A 24,268-nucleotide genomic window follows, 5' to 3' on the forward strand; every position below is an offset into this window, starting at 1 on the left:
GGAATACATTCTGAACCTTTACGTTCTCAAGGAGTTGGAGTTTGTAGGCTTGGGTCCTAGGCACTTGAGGATCTTTGTAACATCCCATAGGAACCCCCCTTTTTTTTAATTTTAAGGAAAAAAAATTTCACCTGTTCAAAATTTTTTAGCCCCCCTCTCTCTCCCCGTCGACAGCACATTGGGGAGAGAGAGAGAGGGAGTGATGGTGCTAGGGGGCATGCAGCCCCCCAAGTGGGAGGGGTGGCCATGCCACCTACCTCCTCCCCTCCCCTATAAAAGGGGAGGCTTCTCCCCTCCCCTAGCGGCAGACAGAGGCTACGCCCCCCTTCCTTACGTCACATCCCTCCCCGTCCGTGTTGCTGCGCAGGGCCCTTGGGCCTCCGTTGAAGGTCGTCTCCCCTGTCCATAGTGACTGCAGTCCCCCCTGGGGTTCTCAGTCGTAGCCACCCCATCGTCAGTCATTGTACCACCCCCACTGGCCATCCAATCAAAGTTCCCCCCTACACCTTGCTGCAACGGCAGCCTTGGTCTGACGTGCTAGCCAACTGTGCCGCCACCCAGGCTGATGACTCAGCCCATTTTTCCCCCCTGATGACAGTTGGCGGTGACACCCTCCCCTGTCGTGATCTACACACCAATGTGTGAGGGAGAAGGAGTGAGGAGAGGGAAGAAGGAGGAGTGGGAAGAGAAAGGAGGGAGAGAGAAAAGAGAAGGAGAAGGAGTGGAGAGAGGGAAAGAAGGAGAGGGAGAGTGAAGAGAAGAAGAGGGAGAGAAGGAGGAGAGAGGAAAAGAAGGAGGAGAAAAAGAAGAAGAAGAGAGAGAGAGAGAAAGAAAGAAGGAGAGGGAGTGGGAGTTGGTAAGTAACCGCAACAAGTCACCCAAACCACTCCCTTGGAGAAGGACCCCATCCAGCGGTCTTTCCTACTTGATGCTTGTGTAGCCCAATTTCTGATAGCACTCACTCCACATTCCTACACGTTGCAATGGCTTCTTTTTCTGGCTGCATCCTATAAGCAAAGAAAATGTATTCATATACAAGTTTCTCCATGATTCTGAAAAAAGCATTCAATGAACAAATGTAAATACGATCCAATGGAATGTTGAAGATGGGCTTCCAAATGGGACCTTTATATTATGTGTTGGTACAACACTTGTCACCCTTTGCCAGTTCTTCTTTCTGTCCTTTCCTTCCACCCTCTCTGTCAAGCAATATAGGCATGGATTCTTTGTATTTTCACCATTGGAGATTCCACACATGCATTTTAAAGAGGGAGAGAAATAGAGAAAGAGGGAGAAGGAAAGCTTCTCACCGCTGCCCTGCCATTCGTGAAGAAGAGAAGGAAGTGTACGGAGGGCGAAGAGGAGCCGTCGAATCCATCCTCAGGCCTTTATGGTGAGTGCATTGTTCCTTCTTACTTTGTTTTTGTTTTTTCTCTTTTTCTTTTACTTGTTTTTGTTAAAAATCATGTGTATTGAGAGAGGGACATGAAATGAGAGAGGGAGAGGAAGAGAGAAAAGGAAACAAGGAACGGGAGAGAGAGGGAGAAAACATTAAACATAATAGGGAAAGAGAGAAAGAGGGGCAGACTCGGGAAGACCTAGATCGCAAACCCTATGTCATTCCCTGCGAGTGCCAGGTGGAGCCTTCTAGACCCTCCTCCCGATGGGCTGAGCTTTCTAGACCCTCCTCCCGATGGGCTGCTAAGACATGTCCCGCAAGCGGACAAGCGGGCACGTTACAGTTGGTATTAGAGCGAACCAACGGGATCTAAGATTTACAAGGGAACTTAGTGGAGGAAAATAAAGGGAATAAGGGGACAGCTAGGGGAAGGCGAGTGGAATAGAACAGTGTTTCCTGCAAGCGGACAAGCGGGCACGTTACAGTTGGTATTAGAGTGAACCAACGGGATCTAAGATTTACAAGGGAACTTAGTGGAGGAAAATAAAGGGAATAAGGGGACAGCCAGGGGAAGGCGAATGGAATAGAGCAGTGTTTTCTATTGAAAACATTTCCTTACTCACTTATGGATGCTGGGTTTTGCAGAGTCACGAAGCATGGAGCAAGTTCTTGGTGTTCTAGGTCACGTTCATGACTGCAATGCGTGCTTCGGATTATCAATAGAGGCTAGGCATGATGAATATTCTAGACCGCATCTACAACCCTTCACCCTTGTATGCGGAACGGAGATGGATGGGAGAATCAGGAATATACTACATAGTAGCCCACCGACTTGCGTACCTTTAGACCAACTTGAAGAGAATCAAGTGGATGGAGGATTTAAAGATCGTGAAGATATTCATCTTTGTCGAAGCTCACGCAAATGCAAACCTACATGTTGGTGGTCGGCAAGTCAAGCAGAACAAGTATGTGTATGAAGAAGTGACTCGGGTGATCCCTGCCGATAGAATCAAAGTGCTAGGGCGCTATGAGAAGAACGGGTATCAAAGGAAGGGATACCCCAAGCTTCCTATGGCTTATCATTTCTTGAAAATCCATGACCCCACTCCATAATATTACTCAGTCCCTGTAGCCGATTGTAACACAATCCTATTTTCCCTAAACTGATGTACCAATTAGCTTATTCTACTTACTCAAAATAAATGTACTCAAAGGGCTATGTCCTTATGAATGAATAAGACATTTTACTATTGTATATCCTGATTGTAAATGTTGGCAAAGGAGTTAAGTGATTAGGTTACTTGGCTAAAAGCTGTGCTGGTCATACTAATGTAATATGGGAAATGTTTGATAAGTTTTTAACATAAAAAATCTTATTGTCTAGGCGCAACCCCAAGTGCAGGTTCCAAGTCTGACCCCTGCACTAAGTACAGCTGTGATTCAAGAGAAGAAGTATATTCTCAAACAAATTAAGCCACTTGAGTTCAATGGCAAGGGAAGGACTATTCAAGTTGACGCCGAGATCTGGATCGAGTCCATGGAGGACTATTTTGAGGCAGCACGAACTGCACCTTCTAACCAAGCCATGCTCGCCAAACTTAAGCTTACAGGTGAAGCAAGACTTTGGTGGAAACAGTGGTGCAGAGACCAAGCGATCTCGGAAGGGACAGTCACTTGGGAGAAGCTTAAGGAAGCTGTGCGAGGGAGATATCTGCCACCTGCCTACTGCACACAGAAGATGAATGAATTCTATGAATTGAAGCAGCTTGGACTATTCCTTGATGCATATTATTCAAAGTTCGTTTCTCTCCTAAAGTATGCGCTTCCAATGGATATGACACAATAGGTGTCAAAGTTTTGTGTTGGGTTAAATCCCCCCATAAACACCCACTTGGAATCAATGCGCCCAATGGACCTACAAGACGCACTCATTCAAGCTGCACCAATAATACAGGAGGTGCAGACCAAGCCAAGGAACAACAGGACTTGGCCTTACAGGGATTAGAACAAGGGAATGTATAGGGCTTAGACTAAGAGAGCGCAGGGTCAGAATTAGGGACAAAGGAAGAAAGCTAGGACCAATGGTGTCAACAACTTTGTTCTTACACAAGGTAATGACCGCAATCTATGTTGCTTCCATTGCAACGAGCACGAACACTTCAAGAGGCAGTGTCCCAAGCTTAGCAGAGGACATCGCCAAGGGCCATTCCAAGGAGCTGCCCATGGCCAAGCAGCCACCGTTATGGCCAAAGGGAGAACCTCCAGTGTTTCCAACAAGGAGCTGGGCGATGGAGAAGATCCATCCATGGATACTAACATTGAGAGGGCAAAGGTTCATGCCGCTCTTCACAAGAAGGGTCCAAATCGCCAATTCTTGGTGATCCAAACTCCATCGGTTTATGAAGGTAAAAGCTTCAAAACCCTAATTGATTGTGGTAGTACACATTCCTTCATTTCACCAATATCTGCAAAAAGGCTAGGGATAGCCACAATAGATGCACCTACTTTACTTGTGGAATCGGCAAATGGTCGTGAGGTCTCTTGTACTAGGCAAACTGCTAAGGTGAAATTCCTACTGGGCCAACTTTGGTGAAATTTAGGGCAATGAACCTAGGTGTCCATGAATGTTTACTTGGAATGGATTGGCTAATACCCAATGATGCCCACATCCATTGTGGAAAGGGCCAAGTCTCCTTTCGAAATTCTGAAGGAAAACTAGTTACAACTCAAGGAGAGGCTGGTAAGCAAAAAATTCAGCTGGCAAAAGCAACACGGATAATAAAAGGAGTTAGAAAGGGCCTACCTGTCTATCTGATTAAACTGAATAAGCTAGATCAAAATCATGAATCTGGAGAAGAACCTTCATGGTTAAAGGAATACGCAAACGTATTTCCTGAAGAGCTGGCAGAACTTCCTCCTCAAAGGGAAGTTGACCACGAAATCAAGCTGGTGCCAGGAGCTGCACTAGTCGCAAAGAGGCTGTATAGGATGTCCATCCTGGAAGCTATTGAATTGAAAGAGCAACTCAAGCAACTATTAGGCCAAGGCTACATCTGTCCTAGTAGTTTGCCATGGGGAGCTCCGGTGCTATTCCAAAAGAAGAAAGATGGAATGCTTTGGCTATGCATTGACTACAAAGGGTTGAATCAATCAACCATAAAAAATAAATATCCCATTCCAAGAATAGATGAATTACTTGACCATATTCAATGTGTGAAGATCTTCTCTAAGATAGACCTCAGATCTGGATATTATTAGATAAGGATCAAGGAAGAAAATATCTCGAAGACTACATTCAACACAAGGTATGGACACTTTGAATTCCTAGTGATGTCATTCGGACTGACAAATGCTCCTGCTACCTTCAACAAGTTAATGCAGGATATCTTTAGGCCCTATCTTGATGACTTCATAGTCGTCTTCTTTGATGATACCCTAGTCTATTCTAAATAGGAAAAAGATCATGAACCCCAGCTTCGCATTGTTCTTGAAACAATGAGAGCACACAAGCTTTATGCCAAGAAGAAGAAGTGTGCATTTTTTAAGCGGCAGATTGAATATCTAGGATTCATTGTATCAGCGGAAGGAATTTCAGTAGATCCAGCCAAGGTCAGAGACGTTCACGAATGGCCAACACCAACTTCTGTCAAAGAAATACGTAGCTTTCTTGGATTGACAGGATGGTACAGGATCTTCATCAAAGATTATGCTTTGATTGTAGCGCCTCTGACTGATCTACTAAAGAAGCAAGTAGCAATTGTATGGTCACCTGCTGAACAGACAAGCTTTGACAAACTAAAGCAAAGCTTAGTATCAACACCCATCCTGAAACTTCCTGATCTTAGTAAGGAGTTCGAAGTGGTAACTGATGCTAGCACACTTTCCTTAGGATGTGTGCTTATGCAAGAAGGTCATCTGGTAGCATATTCTTCAAGGAAATTGAAGAGCCATGAAAGGAATTATGCTACCCACGATCTGGAGCTATTGGCTGTCATCCATGCTCTCAAACTTTGGAGACATTACTTGCTGGGTAACAAATTTTCCTTAGTGACGAACCACAAGAGTCTTAAATGGATCTTCACCCAGAATGAGCTTAACATGAGGCAACATCGATGGATCGAAGTGCTGGAAGAATATGATTTTGAAATCAAATATAGGCTTGGAAAAGAAAATGTAGTTGTCGATGCACTGAGTCGCAAGGCATTTCTGAATTCTCTTATTTTGCAAGATCCATCAACAGCAAGATCTCTAGCCACAAAGGTATCAATGCCAAACAACCCAATTCTTGAGCTAGCAAAAGAAGAAGCATATCATGACCCAGCCTATCAAAAATTGCTAATAAGGGAGATCCCCATCAAGGATCAAGACCCGAAGCTAAAGACGAAGTATCAAGAATTCTCTGTCAGTGGTGGACTTGTCTACTTTAGGACAAGATTATGTATCCCTACAAGCCAAACTCTCAAGCACAAGATACTTTGGGAAGCCCATGACTCCCCTTTCTCAGGACATCCTGGCTATGACAAGACCCTTAATATAGTCATGAAGAGCTATTATTAGGATAGGCTCAAGGGTGATGTCCTCAAATATGTCACGGAATGTTTGTCTTATCAACACATTAAGGCAGAACATGTTAAAATGCCAGGGAAATTGCAACCACTTGACATTCCCCAAATGAAATGGGAATTCATTAGTATGGACTTCGTTGTTGGTCTACCCCAAGTTCAGGGAGGATACAACTCTATCATGGTTGTAGTAGATATGCTCACCAAGGTAGCACATCTCATCCCTGTCAAGACAAACTATAAAGCCTCAGACATCGCAAGATTATTCATCAAGGAAATATTCAAACTACATCGATTACCTAGAAGAATCATTAGTGATCGAGACTCTCTCTTCACATCACACTTTTGGAGGGCTATCTTCGAGGCTATGGGGACTCAAATCTGTTTCAGTACAGCTTACCATCCCCAAACTGATGGTCAAATAGAACGAGTTAACCAAGTCATTGAAGATATGCTTAGGGCATACTGCTGTCGCGAACCCAAAAAGTGGATTCAATATTTGCCACTCATTGAGTTTGCGTACAATGCTTCTTACCAACAAAGTATTCAGATGGCGCCTTTTCAAGTATTGTATGGGCACGATTGTCGTACTCCTTTGAGCTTCTCGGATCCAAGTTTGAGGGTAGAAGCTTCAAGGCAGATGCTGGAAGACATGGATGATCAAATCAAGTCAATAAGATAGGACATCCAAGCTGCCAAGGATAGACAGAAGGCTTACGCGGACTTGAAACGGCAAGACAAATCCTTCATTGAAGGTGATATGGTCTTCATCCGTGTATGCCCTAAAAAGAGTTCACTGTCCCTGGGAGAGTACAAGAAGCTAAGTCCGAGGTATTGCAGACCTTATAAAATCATTAAGTGCCTAGGGCCTAATGCTTACAAACTACATCGCTTGCAACCCTAAAGGTTCATAATGTATTCCACGTTAGCCTATTGAAAAAATATCTACCTAATCCAAATCATGTACTTGATGATCAGCAAATTGTAATTCCTAGCCAAGGAGTCCTTGAACTACGGCTTGATAGAGTCCTGGATGTCAGGGAGAGGCATTTGAGGTCAAGGACCTTGAGAGAATACCTCATCCAGTGGAAAGATTCTCCGAAGAGGATGCCACCTGGATGGACGAAGATACTCTCAACCAACAATACCCCTAGGTTCTCTCGAGGTGAGGACATCTCGATTCCTCTAAGGGGGAGAGGATGTAACATCTCGTAGGAACCTGATGGGACCTCAAATGGGCCGGCACTGGCTATGGCACTAGCCGGACCTCATGCTCATAACAGACAAACACACCCACACGGCCTCGCGGGCCAGGAGCATCTATCTGCTGCTAAAGGACGAACTATCCTAAAGCCTAATCTATGCGTTTATAGTTTTGTAGTCCAATGTTTCCCTTTCCATAAACTCCACAGAGGGAGAACCCATACATATTGGCAATAAATGCCATGATGATCACATACATGGGAGGCAACCTCTCGGTGGAATCACCACGACCCCACTGTAGCTCTCCTACATCGCAGGGATTGGCCCCTTGATGCGCTGCTCAACATATAGAGCAAACGAACAAACTCCACTCTTTCATTTTGAACGCATTCTAGGAGATACCATGTGTCCTTACCAAATAATTCCCCAAGAAATGAATGTTTATCCTACGGCTTAAGTTGCCTTTCCATACTCAAGTGTGGGTCATCGTCATCAAAAACATGTGCTATGCATCCAGTCCTTTGTATTCTGATACCATGGTTGACATGCACATGCAAAAGTGGATGATCCTAAAGTGCTCAAACATAATTTTCAATCAGAAACGTGTTGTGCACAACCAGGCTTTCCAATGCTCATTCACTAACTCGTTGCGGCGATGTAAGGATAGCACCGAGACAACACTCGCGCTACTATTCTCTTAATTAAAATACAAAAAAATCTATGTCATGATATGCATAAAAAAATCAGCAACAATCAGCACGCAAATCGCACCATTCAAACATCCTAACCCCCCTACGTTTAGGTATTGCTTTCGTTGCATAGGTGTAGAGGTTCATTTTGTCATGTTTTGATGTATGAAAAATGATAAATATCACACTTTGACAAAGAGATAGGGCAAACTGAGGCTAAACCTTATGCTTTTCCACTACCATACATCCACAAACAATCATTATATTTTTCCTTATTTTTGTGAAGCATATTTTTATTTTTTTCCTTATTTTTCCCATTTTCTTAATTTATTTGTCAATAAAATATGCTATTTTCTGATTTTTCTTGTTCCAGTCACTTTAGCATACTAACATTCAATTTATCTTCCATTTTTCCCCCATAGGAACACATTTCACCCACCCGAAACGACAAAACTATCATTTTACCACTTAAAAACCGCATTTCGGGTTTTACAGGAATTAAATAGCGCATGTAAATCATTGAAAAATCAAAACTTTTTGATAAATAGCAATTAATAATGATGCAACTAGCACTTAAACAAATTTTCAACCAATAAGAACATCATTACCATAATAAAATACCAAAAACCCTTCATTTTCTTCATAAAAATGGTCATACCGTGTTTTTACGAAACCTGAGATGCATTAAATGACTGCGTGACCAGCGGAGGAGCCTCCATTGCTCTCAATCCAATGTTGCACATCAATCTTCAACATCTCCATCAATCTCCATCACCGTTTTCTTCAATCTCCTTCCCGATTCCTCCTTCAAGATAGTGCGCATGAACAACCCATAGAGAGGAGAGAGAGGGAGGAGAGAGAAAGACTAGATTCTGATCTCTTCATTCAGTCAGCCATATCTTATGCAAAGACTGGCAATATTAAGCAAATACCATGATGCACGTGAAGTCATCAAGTTTGATCGATATGGACAGGATCCAGTTCAATATGGACATGAATTGTATGCTCAATTCAAGGTTGTCATTGATGAATGGACTAGAGCAGAGAATGATGGTATTTCATCTTCAGCATTAGCATTGCACGAGACCATGATTGATAAATATGGTATATATGTTCAACCTTCAATTACTTCTTGCTTCAAGAGACCATCTATTATACAAACATCCTCAAAAAATGCCTCACGTCATCCAGGTCTCTTACATTGAACAGCTCAGAATTATCCATGTTGAAGCAAACTCCTTTAGTCTCTACTTTGAAAGATATGGAAGCGAACAAGTCTTAGGGTTTTGTTTACTCTAAGTATTAAGTTGCATGCGTGAAACAACAGAGTTTGGAATTCGCATAAGATTTTATGCATGAAATGATAGCTTTTACTCACATAAAATGATAGGATTATTGCCTTACTTCACATAAAATGATAGCTTTTTAACCAGTTTAGTGCATGAATAGTCATTTAGAATTCATGTTTCGCAATCATGGTTAAAAGAAACACATGAAATGTTAATTTCTGTTCATGAGATACACTTGCATCGTTAGACAAAACCCTAGACTTCCATATATGCAAGTCACATGTGATCCGGTGCATTAGAAATAAGTACTCGTTGCCAAGAATAAAGAGAGATAAAAGCCATCTAGGAGGTGCAACTATACTAAACGGGCAATGTGCATGATGATTAAGGTTGATTGGGAAATCCTGCATAGAACCATGCTAAGAGAATTGGAAGGATCGCATGCATCTAGACTGCATCTTGAAGGTCTAAATGAAGAATCATGTGTTGCCATGTGTGTTAACTCAGCTTGGTTGAAACTAGAGATTAAAATACCCTTGGTTGGGTTGTGAATATGGCATGTCTGTTGCCTTGACTGACCAGCTAATGCTTGAGTTAGGGATTAAGATACCCTAAGGTAAAACCCAAGGGAAAAGGGCAAGTCAAAAAAAAGTTAACTTACCAAGACCATTTGCTTGCGTAATCTTGTTCGGAATTTTTGGGATCTCGCCAAGTTGCAAAAACCCCCAAGATCAGATGCTGGGAGCATCCGGGAAAAAAAGGAGTCACACCTTAGCAGTCAGTCATACAAACGACCTCCGAAATGTTTGTGCTTGTACTTAGATACATTATCTGGTCTCTTTGGTCAAGGAACTGATTCAAGAAAAACACTTAATGCTTAGGTTGAAAGCTTGGAGGGAGAGGCAAGAATAGTTACCTTCGATTATCTGCCTGGCCCTATCCAAGGTGGTTGTTAGCCACGCCAGGTATATGGACCTAACCCGCCATGAGAGCTCTCTCCGTGGGTGCTACTTGGAGCGGGAGGACGCTTGGGTGCCAGGGGAGGCTCTGGCTATAAATCCCTTGCCTTCGGATCCCACACAAGAGGCCGACGTGACTCGAGATGGGATCTCGAGGCCCGTGTACTAGTCAACGGGCAGAACTTGGAGCAGCAATCCTGTAGATTGTTGGGATAGCCTTCGGGCGTGATATTGGATGTACTCCAGGATTTTTATAAATAAAGAGCAGATATTGGAGAAAAAGGAATTTGCTTGACATTGTTTTTGTGTCAGTGCCTAAGTTGCGTGATTAATTTGATTAATTAAGGAAGCTGCTTTTGCATGTCAAAACATAGTGTGGTAGGTAATTAGATAACTAAAGCAAACTGAGGAAAGTGCGGTGGATGTGACTTAGGTCTGTCCTATGGAAGGGTGGTCCCGATTAGTTGGGAACTTTTCTCAAATGATGAGATAATAAGACAATGAAGACCTAGTGTTAGTAGATGTAGAATGATAACATATCCAAGCTATACTGCCTTTGGGATAGCCATATACCATCATCACATCTGATCACCTCAATACCAAGAAAGTATCTTAGCTCACCCAAATCTTTCATCTCAAACTTATTCTTCAAGAAGTCCTTAACTTCAACAATCCCATTGTCACTGTCACCTGTAATAATCAAGTCATCCACATAGATGACTATGATGACCAAACTTGCATCTCCCTTTCTCACATAAAGTGAGTGATCAGCATCAAAAATACAAAATCCAATATTGACAAGATACTCTCCAATCTTGTCAGACCATGCTCTAGGTGCTTGCTTCAGCCCATAGAGCGCCTTCTTTAACCTGCACACATATGTGGGATGCTCTAAATCCTCATAACCTACTGGCTGCTCCATATACACTTCTTCTTGCAATTCACCATGCAAGAAGGCATTCTTAACATCCATTTGTTGCAAACTCCAACCTTTGGCTGCTGCCAAGGAAATCACATACCTAACAGTTGCCATCCTAGCAACTAGACTAAATGTCTCCTCATAATCTATGCCATATGTTTGAGCATAGCCTTTTGCAACTTGCCTAGCCTTATACCTGCTAACTGAACCATCTGCATTATGCTTGACTTTGTAAACCCACTTACAGCCAATAGCTTTCTTACCCTTAGGTAAGGATACCAAATACCAAGTCTTATTGGCTTCTAATGCAGCCATCTCCTCATCCATTGTTGTATCCCAATGAGCATGAGCAACAACATCCTCAAAACAAGTGGGCTCAACATCCTCAACTAGTTTCACCATATAAGCATAATGGTGAGCTGCATAACCTTCAAAACCAAATATTTTAACAAGGTATCTGACCCTGTTAGATATGTGTACCATCGGATCACTCAATGGAGCCTTTACATTACTATGAGCTCTCTGTACACTTGGTGTCCTGACTAAAGGAATACCAAGCTTATCATCCAAACTCTTTGAACCACTGGAATCTCCGTCAAATCCCAAATGACTGGTAGATGCATCATTACCATCTAGCACTTTCTTGTTTCCTTTGTTCTTCCTTGCAACACTTATAGATCCACTTGAAGATGTGGGGCTACTCCTTAGTCTCCTAGACCAAGGGCTCATTGTAGGTATAGTACTAGATGATGTTTTTGGTCCACTAAGACTCTGTGATTCTTATTTTTCTTTCTGCACATAACTGTCATGATCATTATCATCATCTAATACAACACCAGTAGGTGCATACCAGCTGCCCATCTCATCAAAGATAACATCCCTGCTCACTTTGAGCTCACCTGTGACAGGGTTATAACAGCGATACCCTTTTGGCTCTAAAGAGTATTCAATAAAAATACATTTTTCAGCCTTTGGATCAAGCTTCTTCCATAGCTCATCTGGCACATGAACATATGCAACACATCCAAATACTTTCAAGTGCGATACATCGGGTTTCTTGCCAGTAAAGCACTCTTTAGGAGTCATCCCATGAACTGTAGCTGTGGGAGTTCTGTTCATAATGTAGACAGCAATATGGACAACCTCAGACCAAAAATGTTTGGGCATATTCTTTTTAGCCATTAATGCCCGTGCAACTTCTGCAATATGCATGTTTTTTCTTTCTGCAACACCATTTTGCTGTGGGGTATACCTGCAAGTAAATTGCCTCTTTATCCCATGAATCCTCAAGAAGCAACTAAACTCATTAGAGAGGTACTCTCCCCCTCCATCTGATCTCAAGCACTTCACTTTTAAGCCTATTTTTGTTTCAATAGCTGCCTTAAAAGATTTGAAGTGCTCAAACACATCACTCTTTTCCTTAATGAAGTATACCCATAGCTTCCTTGAACAGTCATCAATAAATGTGACAAAGTATTTGCTTCCACCAAGAGATACATTTTGTGTAGGATCCCAAACATCTGTATGTACTACATCAAGTATATTTCTGCTCACTTCTCTATCATGAGAGAAGGGTTGTTTTGCCTGCTTACCAAACTGGCATGCTTCACAGACTTTATGCAATTCTGCAACTCTAAAAGAATGCAACCCTGTAACCAATCCTCTAGATTGCATTAATTTCAGCCTTTGCACATTTTCATGTCCAATACGTTTATGCCATATTTCAATATCTGCAACTACTCCTTTTCCTTTAGCATACATAGCAGTATCCATTGTAGGAATTCTAGCATCTAGAGTGAACATTCGGCCAACTCTACTTCCTTTTGCAACCAACCTACACTTATCATTAAAGTCTTCTACAAAACAACCTTTTGCATTAAATCGGACATGCAACCCCTACTCTACCATTTTGGCCAATAGACACTAGATTCTTTGTAATTGATGGCACATGTAATACATCTATCAGACTCTTTGTGTGGCCATCATACAAGGACAAGGAAACCTTTCCAATGTGTGAAATTGGGTGGCATGAATCATCACCCGTCTAGACATACCTTGGGTTTTGTAAGTCCTGCATCTCTCCAAACCATTCAACATGATTGGTCATATGATTAGATACACCTGAATCGACATAGCATACATCATCATGTGTCCCCTTTCCTCTAATTGCATTCATCATATGCTGCATAACAAATCGACATACCATACATCATCATGTGTCCCCTTTCCTGTAACTGCATTCATCATATGCTGCATAACAAATAGACACTCATTTTTGTCTTCATTGTGTCATGAAGACGATGCATAGTTTCCTTGTTGCAATTTACCACTGTCAATATTATCCTTCTTAGCATAACAATTGGCTACAATATGTCATGTTTTGCCACAATAATGGCAAATAATAGCAAAATTTCCAGAGCCTCTGTTTTGCCATTCACCTCTTCCTCTAGAGCTCCCGCTTCCCTCTAAAGTTTCCTCTGCCTCCAGAAACTTGCATTTCACCAAACTGTTGATTGAACCTATTTTGCTGGTTATCGCTAGCACATCCCATATCACGGCCTCTCGAAGAGGATCTACCACGTCCCCTTCTTGAACTCGAGTAAAATTCTTGGACCTGTTCACCATTTCTTTTAGACGAATCACCTTGCATATTGATCTCTTCAGTAATCATGAGAGAGATCAGCTCATCAAAATATGGAAAAGGCTTTCGTACATATACTAAAGTAACAAATGATTTCCATGCCTTCTCATTGTTAAGGCCACTCAGAGTGGATGAAACCAAATCATTATCATCCGACATTGCATCAATTGCTGCTAAAGCATCTGCAATGCTCATCCCCTTCAACACATACTCATTAACATACATTTTTTCTTTCTTCAAGGCATTCAACTCTTGCTTGAGTTGAATCTTTCGTGCCTTTGTATTTATGAAAACATGCCCTCAAAAATTGTCCAAGCTGCATGTGAAGTTTCTGCATTCTTAATATGTCCCAGCATAGTTTTATCTATGACTGCAGATAGCCAATACATCACCTTTTTATCTTTCGCATTCCACTCTTTCCATGCTTTTAACTCATATGTAGTGGAGGGATACCCAGCTCTGGCTCCTTTTCTTCACATGAAACAAACACATAAAGGCATTTTTCAATGAGGAAGTTCGTCATATGAAACTTCCATGAAGGGTAGTTGTTCTTGTTGAGCTTCTCAATAATGGGATTCCACTATTCTCTACTATTATCACAAACAAGGATACAACACAACAAGCTAGTCTTCTGCAATCTTTCACAACACGTGCATAGAAATACACCAAGCAATCTTTTTCACTGATTGCTCAATAGTACATGTAATCTGCAACTTGTTTGCAGATAAACCTTATGTTTCTTCCTGCAAACACCTCAAAAATTACAGATTCACAATCCGTAACCTGTGCAACCACTTTCGGTCAATACAGCTGAAATCACAGTGTGTACCCTAAAACTATTGTCCGCAACCTTGCGGCTCTAAAACCGGGCCTGAAACAGCCTCAGACTCCCAAAATAAATGCTCGAGAGCCCTAAAGAGATGATTTGCAAAATATACAATGATTTGCTTGCACATCAAATCTCACAACAATATGAGATTTTTGCTCGACCTTGCTTCCGATGCCTCCACAGGCACTATCAAAGAGAGAGTGGAAGAATGGGAGAGCTTCTTACCCGTTGCTTGCTTGCTTGAACCTTGCTTCTTCTCCTTCACTTCAGCCTTCAAAATTAGCCATTCTCAATGGCACGACTCTGATACCATGTCAAGAATCGCGTGATGGGGGGATGTACTTGAGCTGCTATGCCAAACACACATTGTATACACAAGAGGAAGCTCACTCAAGAACACAAGAAGAGAAATGGAGGCCAAAACGTTTTCTTTCTTGTTTTTTCTTCTTCTTCCACACACTATACAATGTACACAAAGTATAGATAAGATACAACATAAAGGAAAGTGGCCTTCTAAGTCAAACAGTGCATAACTGACTACACAATCGATTGGCGTTATATCTTTGCCAACCGTAGGTAGGTGTAATATACTAAATATAATAAGTGATAAGTTAGTGGCCATGTGAGTATCATAATAACCAATGTGCTAAGTGTAGATGTGCGGACTCATCTAGCCAGGCGGTCCATCATCAATGTCCGCATGTGTTGAGCTTGCCATATCAACATCTGCTTCGGCTTGGGCATCTCTACATAAAGTAGGATGTCCAAGATCCGACGCTAGAATGCTGTTAGGAGACCTTGGCAACTAGGAACCCAGTTTTTAGGTCGATCCTAATGGGTTCGTCTGTGAACATTCCGTTGTGATGCAGACTCGAGAAACCCTAGATGACAAACCTCAAAAGATTCCATGCGAGTGTTGGGTAGTGACCCTTAGATTCGTTTCTCGATGGACTGTTAAAAGTATGCTTAGATAGTCGTTAGGGGGACACGTTACAATTGATATTAGAGCAACCAACAAATTAAAAAACCAACATGCAAATAAATCGAGAAGAGAGAAGTGATATTTTTCACTCAAAATAAAAAATTTTGTTACTCATTTGTGGATTGTTGCCACTTCCAGACTTATGAGGCATGGAGCAGGTTCCTCGTATTTCATATCATTTTCACGATAGCTATGAACTCTTCAAGTTATCACCGACAATCTGACATTATGGGGATCCTAGATCGAATCTACAACCCTTCACCATTGTATATGGAAAGGCATTGGACTTGGAGCACGGGATACTGCTATATAGATGCCAGCTGACTCGCCTATCTTCAAAACAATATGAAGAGACTAAAATGGTTGGAAGACTTCAATATTATCAAGTTATTTATCTTCCATGAGGCTCATGTAAATTCGATCCTACACATCAGATGCCAGCAAGTAGAACAAAATCACTATATATATGATGAGGTGGTCAAAGTCTTACCAGCATATAGAATTAAAGTAATGGAGCAAAATGAACATCATGGCTATCAAAAATAGGGACTTCCCGAACTTCCCATGACTTATCACTTCCTGAGAATCCATTCTCCCAATCCATATTACTATTCTGTCCCTGTAGCTAAATCCAATTGGGATTTATTAACCTGGTGTTGATGTATCTTTTGAAAAGAAAATCATCCCATCCAATCTCTATCTATTTCTGAATATTTGTACTTGAGGCTCATGCTTCTTTATGGATAAATAATAATTTTATGTTCATATGATTTGTTGTATACTATTAATGAAAAACAAACTGCGCATTGAGATAAGTTGTGAAGAGATGTGTAAATATAATCTTAACATGAGGGTTTTGATTGAAAACCAGATACAACCCCAAGCACAGAACCAGGGTCTTGTTTTTGCCCTAAGCCTAGTGGAGGCACAAGAGAACAAGTTTCTTCTCAAACAAATAAAACCACCAGAATTTGACGAAAAAGGAAAGACTATTGAAGCTGATGCCAAAGTATGGATTGAATCCATGGAAGATTACTTCAGTGTGGCAGAAACAGCACTTGTAAACTAGGCTATGATTGCCAAGCTCAAGCTTACCAATGAAGCTAGGCTTTGGTGGAAGCAATGGTGTAAAGACCAAGTAGACACACTGAAAGCACAATAACTTGGGATAAACTAAAGGAAGCAGTGCAGGGAAGGTACATGCCACTTGCAAACAGAACTCAGAAGATGAATGAGCTCTTCAAGTTGAAACAATTGGGCCTATCTCTGGAGGCATACTACTCAAGATTTGTCTCCTTGTTGAAATAGCCTCGACACTGAGTATTTTCCAACAGGTCTCAAAGTTCTATGATGGAGTGAACCCACCAATGAACACTTAGTTGGAATCAATGTGTCCTTCAAATTTTCAAGATGCATTGATAAGAGCAGGACTTATTGCCCAAGAAGTCCAGTTGAAGCCCAGGAATAATAGACCATGGTCTTACAAAGACCAAAATCCAGGAATGTTGAAAGCTCAATTCAAAATGGCACAAGGATAGAGTCAAGGCCAACAGAAGAAGCTGAGGGCAAATGCAATCAATGACTTTGTCCCCACTCAAAGAAGTGATCAAAGCATGCGATGTTTCCATTGTAATGAACCTGGGCACTTCAAAAGGGAATGCCCCAAACTTGACGGTGAGCGTCGCCAAGCAAAATTCAGTGTCCAAAAGCCACAGCTACTCGTGGCTGCGGACATGCAGCAATGGGAAGGACAAAAATTTCCAATATCTCCACTAAGGGAATCAACAAAGAAGAAGACCCGTCCATGGAAGTTGAGATTGAGAGGGTATCCATTCATGCCGCTCTCCATAAAAAGGGGAGAAACATCATCAAATTACCAAGGTAAGAAATTCAAAACCCTGATTGATTGTGGCAGCACTCATTCTTTCATTTCACTAGCTTGTGCAAGAAGGTTAGGGATAGCCATTATAGCTGCACCTACTTTGCTTGTCGAACTAGCAAATGGGCAAGAAATCACTTACACTAGACAAACTGCTAAGGTGGAATTCCTACTCAAAGATGAGCCCACATCTGTTAAGTTTAGAGTAATGAATCTAGGAGTCCATGAGTGCCTACTCGGGATGGATTGGCTAATCCCCAATGATGCTCACATTCATTGTGGGAAAGGACAAGTCTCCTTTCATAATCCTAAAGGTGAGCAAGTGACAACACAAGGAGAAGCATGTAAACCAAAGATCTAGCTAGCTAAGGCAATGCATATATTTCAAGGAATAAGGAAAGGATTACCCGTCTACTTGATCAAGCTAAACAAACCGAAACATGTAGAGGACACCACTGAAGAACCATCATGGCTAAAAGAGTATGCGGATGTGTTCTCAGAAGAGTTGATTGAATTACCACCACCTAGGGAAGTGGATCATGAGATTAAGCTAACACTAGGAGCTATTGAGTTAAAGGAACAACTCAAATAGCTATTGGACCAAGGGTACATACGTCCCAACAATTCTCCTTGGGGGGCTCCAGTCTTGTTCCAAAAGAAGAAGGATGGTACACTTGGCCTTTGCATTGATTATAGAGGCATGAACTAAGTAACCATCAATAATTAAATATCCTATCCCAAGGATAGATGAGTTACTTGACTGATTACAAGGAGCAAAAATCTTTTCCAAGATTGATTTGAGGTTAGGATGCCACCAGATCCACGTCAAAGAAGAGGATATTCCTAAGACGGCATTCAACACCACATATGGTCACTTTGAATTCACAGTAATGTCTTTTGGATTGACTAATGCCCCTTCCACCTTTAACATGGTAATGCAAGACATTTTTAGACCATATCTTGATGATTTTGTGCTTGTCTTCTTTGATGATACCTTGGTTTATTCCAAGGAAGAGGGGGATCACGAATCCCACATCTGCATCATCGTTGAGACCATGAGGGCTCATAATCTCTATGCTAAGAAGAAAAAGTGTGCCTTCCTCAAGAGGCATATTGAATACATTGGACACAAGGAATCTCTGTAGATCCTACAAAGATCAAGGATGTCCAAGAGTGGCCCCCACCAACTACCGTTAAAGAAGTGCATAGCTTTCTTGGATTAATAGGTTGGTATAGGATCTTTATTAAGGACTATGCCTTAATCGCAGCACCCCTCACAAATTTGCTGAAAAAGCAGGTTGCCATAATGTGGACACCCACACTGAACAATCAAGTTTTGATCAACTCAAGCATAGCTTAGTGACAACACCGGTTTTGAAACTCCTCGACTTGAGCAAGGAATTTGAAGTTGTCACGCATGCTAGTTCACTTGCACTAGGCTGTGTAGTAATGCAATAAGGTCATCCTATAGCCTATTCCTCGAGGAAGCTAAAAACCCATGAAAGGAATTATGCTACCCATGACCTGGAGCTATTAGCAGTTATTCATGCTCTCAAACTTTGTTGACACTATTTGCTAGGTAATAAGTTCTCTTTGGTCACAGACCATAAGAGCCTTAAATGGATCTTCACCCCAGACTGAGCTCAATATGAGGCAACATTGATGGATTGAAGTTCTAGAAGAATATGACTTTGAGATCGGGTATCGGCTTGGCAAAGAGAATGTAGTCGCCGATGCCTTAAGTCACAAAGTGTTCCTCAACTCTCTTATTATGGAGGAACCCTCGATGGCATAATCATTGGCAACCATGGTGTTAATGCCTAGCAACCCTATCCTTGAATTAGCAAAGGAGGAAGCTAGCCATGACCCAGAATATCTGAAGATGATGAAGGAAATTTTGGGAAAGGACCAAGACCCTAAACTTAAGGTCAATTATCAAGAACTTTCTGTCAATGAGGGACTTGTCTATTTTAGAACAAGGTTATGCATACCCTCAAGCAAGAAACTCAAACATAGAATACTCTAGTGGGAAGCACATGACCCCCCCTTTTCAGGCCATCCCGGATATGTCAAGACCCTCAACATGGTCAGAAAGAGCTACCATTGGGAAAGGATTAAGGGAGAAGTGCTCAAATATGTCATGGAATGTTTGTCTTGCTAGTGCATTAAGGTAGAACATGTCAAGATGCCTGAGAAGCTGTAACCTCTTGACATCCCCCAAATGAAGTGGGAATTTATCAGCATGGACTTTGTTGTTGGATTACCTTTAGTTCAAGGAGGATACAATTCAATTATGGTTAAAGTAGACATGCTCACCAAGGTTGCACACCTCATGCCAGTCAAGACAAACTATAAAGCTTCAGATATTACTAGACTGTCCATCAAGGAGATATTCAGACTCCATGGGTTGCCTAGAAGGATTGTTAGTGACAGCAATTTCCTCTTCACGTCTCATTTCTAGGGAGGGATATTTGAGGCAATTGGGATTCAAATCTGTTTCAATACAACCTATCACCCTCAAATTGATGGCCAAACAGAGAGAGTCAACCAAGTCATTGAAGACATTCTTAGGGCATATTGCTATCGCAAACCCAGGAAATGGATCCAATATCTACTATTGGTAGAGTTCTCTTATAATGCTTCCTACCAACAAAGCATTCAAATGACACCTTTTCAAGCATTGTATGGGCATGATTATCGTACTCCATTGAAATTCTCATATCCTACCTTGAGGGTAGAAGCTTCGAAGAAAATGCTTGAGGAGATGGATGAGTAGGTCAAGGCCATCAGATAAGACATTAGAGCCACCAAGGATAGGCAAAAAGCCTATGCAAATCTAAAGAGATAGGAGCGACTCTGCAAAGAAGGGGATATGGTTTTTATTCAGGTATGACCCAAGAAGAGCTCCTTATTGTTGGAAGAATTTAAGAAACTAAGTCTAAGGTATTGTGGACCCTACAAGATTGTAACGTGCTCGCTTGTCTGCTTGTGGGACACGTCTTAGCAGCCCATCGGGAGGAGGGTCTAGAAGGCTCCGCCTAGCACTCGCAGGGAATGACACAGGGTTTGCGATCTAGGTCTTCCCGAGTCTGCCCCGAGCGGAAGTGTCCAGCCGTTCCCACTTGGGATTGACCTGAGGTCAGGGTTCCTTTCATATCAGCAAAGTTTCTAGAGAGAAACTAGAGTCAAGTTCTAGATGTACCACTTTGCGTCAGAACAACAGAGTCGAAGCGGATTCATGCTGCACTTGGTTCACGGAGAATGGGAAACGAGAGGGATGCGGAGCTCAACCTCTCTGCCATATGGTATAGTCCCATCCCTTTCCCCTAAAACAGAATAAAACATGGAAAACTCACTCATGTTGCATTCTGAGTCCCAAGCAATGGACAAGAGCTACATGAGGTCCTAGGATACTTAACCAACAAGTTGGCTGTCAATCCAACGACAGCCCTTAAGCCACTCCAAGATCTCTTAGATGAGCCTGAATGGCGATGGTCAAAGGTACATGATTTGAACTTGAATTACAATTGGGCCTTACTTCTCAACCAACAAGAAGGGAGTAGTCAGAACCAAGAGAATCAGGAGCAACCTAATGAAGACAACTCTGACGATGAGTATAAGGACTGTTGTTCCTTTAGTAGTGAGAGAGAAAAGGAAATCGATATCCTAGAGTATTACAGTGGGGGGCATGTAATCAAACAAATACAAGAAAACCCTAGACCACACAAGCAGAGTGCACTTAGAGATGGAGTTAGACGTGAGGACTACGATCGAACTTGGTTGGAGAACACATGTGCAATCGATTGCAAGCAGGCATGCCTAGTCCAGCCAAGTGATACACCACTACTGCAAATTGGACTCACCTTCGAGCTACGACCACCAGGAGAGAGCCCCTCTTCTAGCAAAAACAGAGAGTTTGATTTTGAATCGTAAGTTAGCTTAGATAGTGATCCTGAAATACCTCAATTCCCCCAAGACTAGACACACTAAGGGGGATCTACCTGTTCACCTACCATGCCAACGATTAAGGAAGGAACGACAAATGCTAAGCAAAGAAATGTGGACTAAGAAACAACAAAAATCGCAAGACCTATCAAAACGGTTCATGAAGTTCAAAAAGGGAGATAGGGTGGTGATCTTGCTAGGAGCCAAACAACAAGGGCAAGCAAGCGAGCCCATCGAGGGACCCACCAAGGTCAAGGAGGTCAATTTAGCCAGGGAGGGGAAGACCTCATGACTTGTCTTTATAGTCTATGACTTGGCTAAGCAAGAAGAGGCAAGTCTCATTACTCTCTTGCGAGAGTATGTAGACATCTTTGCTTGGTCCCTAGAAGAGCTCAAAGAGGTAGACCCAAGTGTAGTGACTAACAACATACCCATGACAACTGACACAACACCAGTCAAACAACGGCTATATCCCATGAATCCAAAGCACACTCACGCTGTTAAGGAATAAATTGACAATTTGATGAGAGTGGGATTCATCTACGAAATTGAACACATGGACTGGGTCTTGCCCATAGTCATCGTCCTAAAGAAAAATGGGAAGATTCAAGTGTGTGTCAATTACAAAAAGGTAAATGCAACTACAAAAAGAGATAATTACCCATTACCATACATAGAGCACATGTTAGAGAGAGTGGCTAGCAAAGAGGCCTACATATTCTTGGACACCTTCTCGGGATACAATTAGGTGCAAGTGCATCCTAACGATAGGCATAAGACGGCATTCACCACTGAATAGGGAGTCCTTGCCTACATAGTCATGCCTTTTGGATTGACTAATGCACCAGCCACTTTCCAACGACTGATGTGTACAATATTCAAAGACATGTTGAGGAAGGAGTTAGAAATCTTCGTGGACGACTTGTGCGTTCACTTTGCTTGGCAAGAACACTTGGGCACGATCTTTGAACGATGTCGGTTGTATCGCCTCTCATTGAACCCCTTGAAATGCGAGTTCTAGGTAAAGCATGGATGTATCCTAGGACATGTGGTGTCATGGTGTCAAAGAATGGCATTGTCACATATTTCTCAAAGATCAAGGTCATTGTCGATTTTCCACCCCCAGCTGATTACAAGGGTGTTCAATGCTTCTTAGGATATATCGCGGGTACTGTCGATGGTTTGTGTTAAACTATGCATTGATTGCTAGACCTCTATATAAGCTATTGATTGTATTTGAATGGATCGTAGAGTGCCAACGTGATTATGAGGAACTAAAAAAGGCTCTAACCACACTGCTCCGATACTATGAGCCCTAGATTGGAGACTCACATTCCATGTGCATATCGATGCTTTGAAATTCGCCGTAGGAGCTATGTTGTGCCAACCTAGTGAACACAAAAACCTGGATTATCCAGTGAGCTTTGCTAGCAGACAAATCACTGAGACTTAAATGAATTAGTCAACAATGGAAAGAGAGGGCTTGGCCATGGTATTTTTTGTGAAGAAATTCCGACATTATCTTTTGACTACGACTTTTACTTTCTTTGTCGACCATCAAGCCTTGCTATATCTGGTTAATAAACCATGCACCACATGACGCATTGCTAGATGGCTTCTTCTGCTTTTGGAATTTGACCTCTCTGTGGTAGTACGTAAAGGGAAGCAGCATTACATGGTTGACCATCAGCCTTGTATCCCCACGAGAGAAGTAGTTGGACAAGCCATTGAGGAGGAACTGTTGGATGCACACCTATTCTGCTTATCCAACGAAAAAGATTTGTTTAAAGCTGACTTGATACCGTATTGGGCAAACAACATAGTTCAAGTGCTTCAACACAGACTACTCAAACAACCAATAGAAAAGGCCCGCTTAGGCGGCTTATCTTGAAAATCCAACCCTATCAATTGATAGCTGGCCAACTTTACAGGCCAGGACAAGACGAGTTGCTACGTAGATGCGTGTGCGAGCATGAGACTCATGATGTACTGACAGAGGCACACGGTGGAATTGCAGGAGGAAATTTTGGTGGAGATGCGATAGCCTACAAGGTGCTGCAATCCCAGTTGTGGTGGCACACTCTCTTCTGAGATGCGACGCAATTCATGAAGCATTGTGATGCAATAGCCTACAAGGTGTTGCAATCCCAATTGTGGTGGCACACTCTCTTTCGAGATGCGACGCAATTCATGAAGCATTGTGATGAGTGCCAATGGACTAAAGTCCCTATCCATAAAGATTACATGGAGCTAACCCCAATCATCGCAGAAAAACCCTTCCAGAATGGGGAATTGACTTCATCGGACCCATTAGTCTTGCAGCACAATATTCACAAGGTACATCATTGTGGTCCACTGACTATCTAACCAAATGGATAGAAGCACAAGCTACAAGAAACAATGATGCTAGGACCACCGCTAAGTTCCTATGGGAGCAAGTGATCTCACGCTTTGGTTGCCCCATCTAATTAGTTAACGACCGAGGCACACACTTCATCAACAAAATGATAGCTCACCTCCTATCCTCCTTCCTAATCATCCATCGGAAATCCTCATCTTACTGCCCTTAAGCAAACGGTCAAGCTAAGTCAACAAATAAAATCCTAGTAAATGTCCTGACCAAGATCGTCTCTGCGTCACACAGTGATTGGGATAACAAATTGATACTGGCCTTGTGGGCCTACCACACGGCTTACAAGATGGTGGTAGGACAAACCCCCTTTAGATTGACATATGGTACAGAGGCAATCCTTCCCTTGGAATTCTTCGTACCAAGCCTCAGGATTACCATTCAAGAAAGATGGGATGGGAAGGGGGCATGGATGGAATGCTTGATTGAACTCAAGCGCTTAATGGAAACCCAGCTTCTAGCCACCCATGCACTCATATGTGAGAAGGCAAGACACAAAAGCTGGTTTAACAAGCATATCAAGTAGTGCAGCTTCAAACGGGGCGACTTAGTAATGTTGTAC

Source organism: Lygodium microphyllum, chromosome 17 (assembly GCF_053477565.2).
Source record: "Lygodium microphyllum isolate KBCC chromosome 17, Lygodium_microphyllum_v1.1.10, whole genome shotgun sequence".
Lineage (NCBI taxonomy): Eukaryota > Viridiplantae > Streptophyta > Polypodiopsida > Schizaeales > Lygodiaceae > Lygodium > Lygodium microphyllum.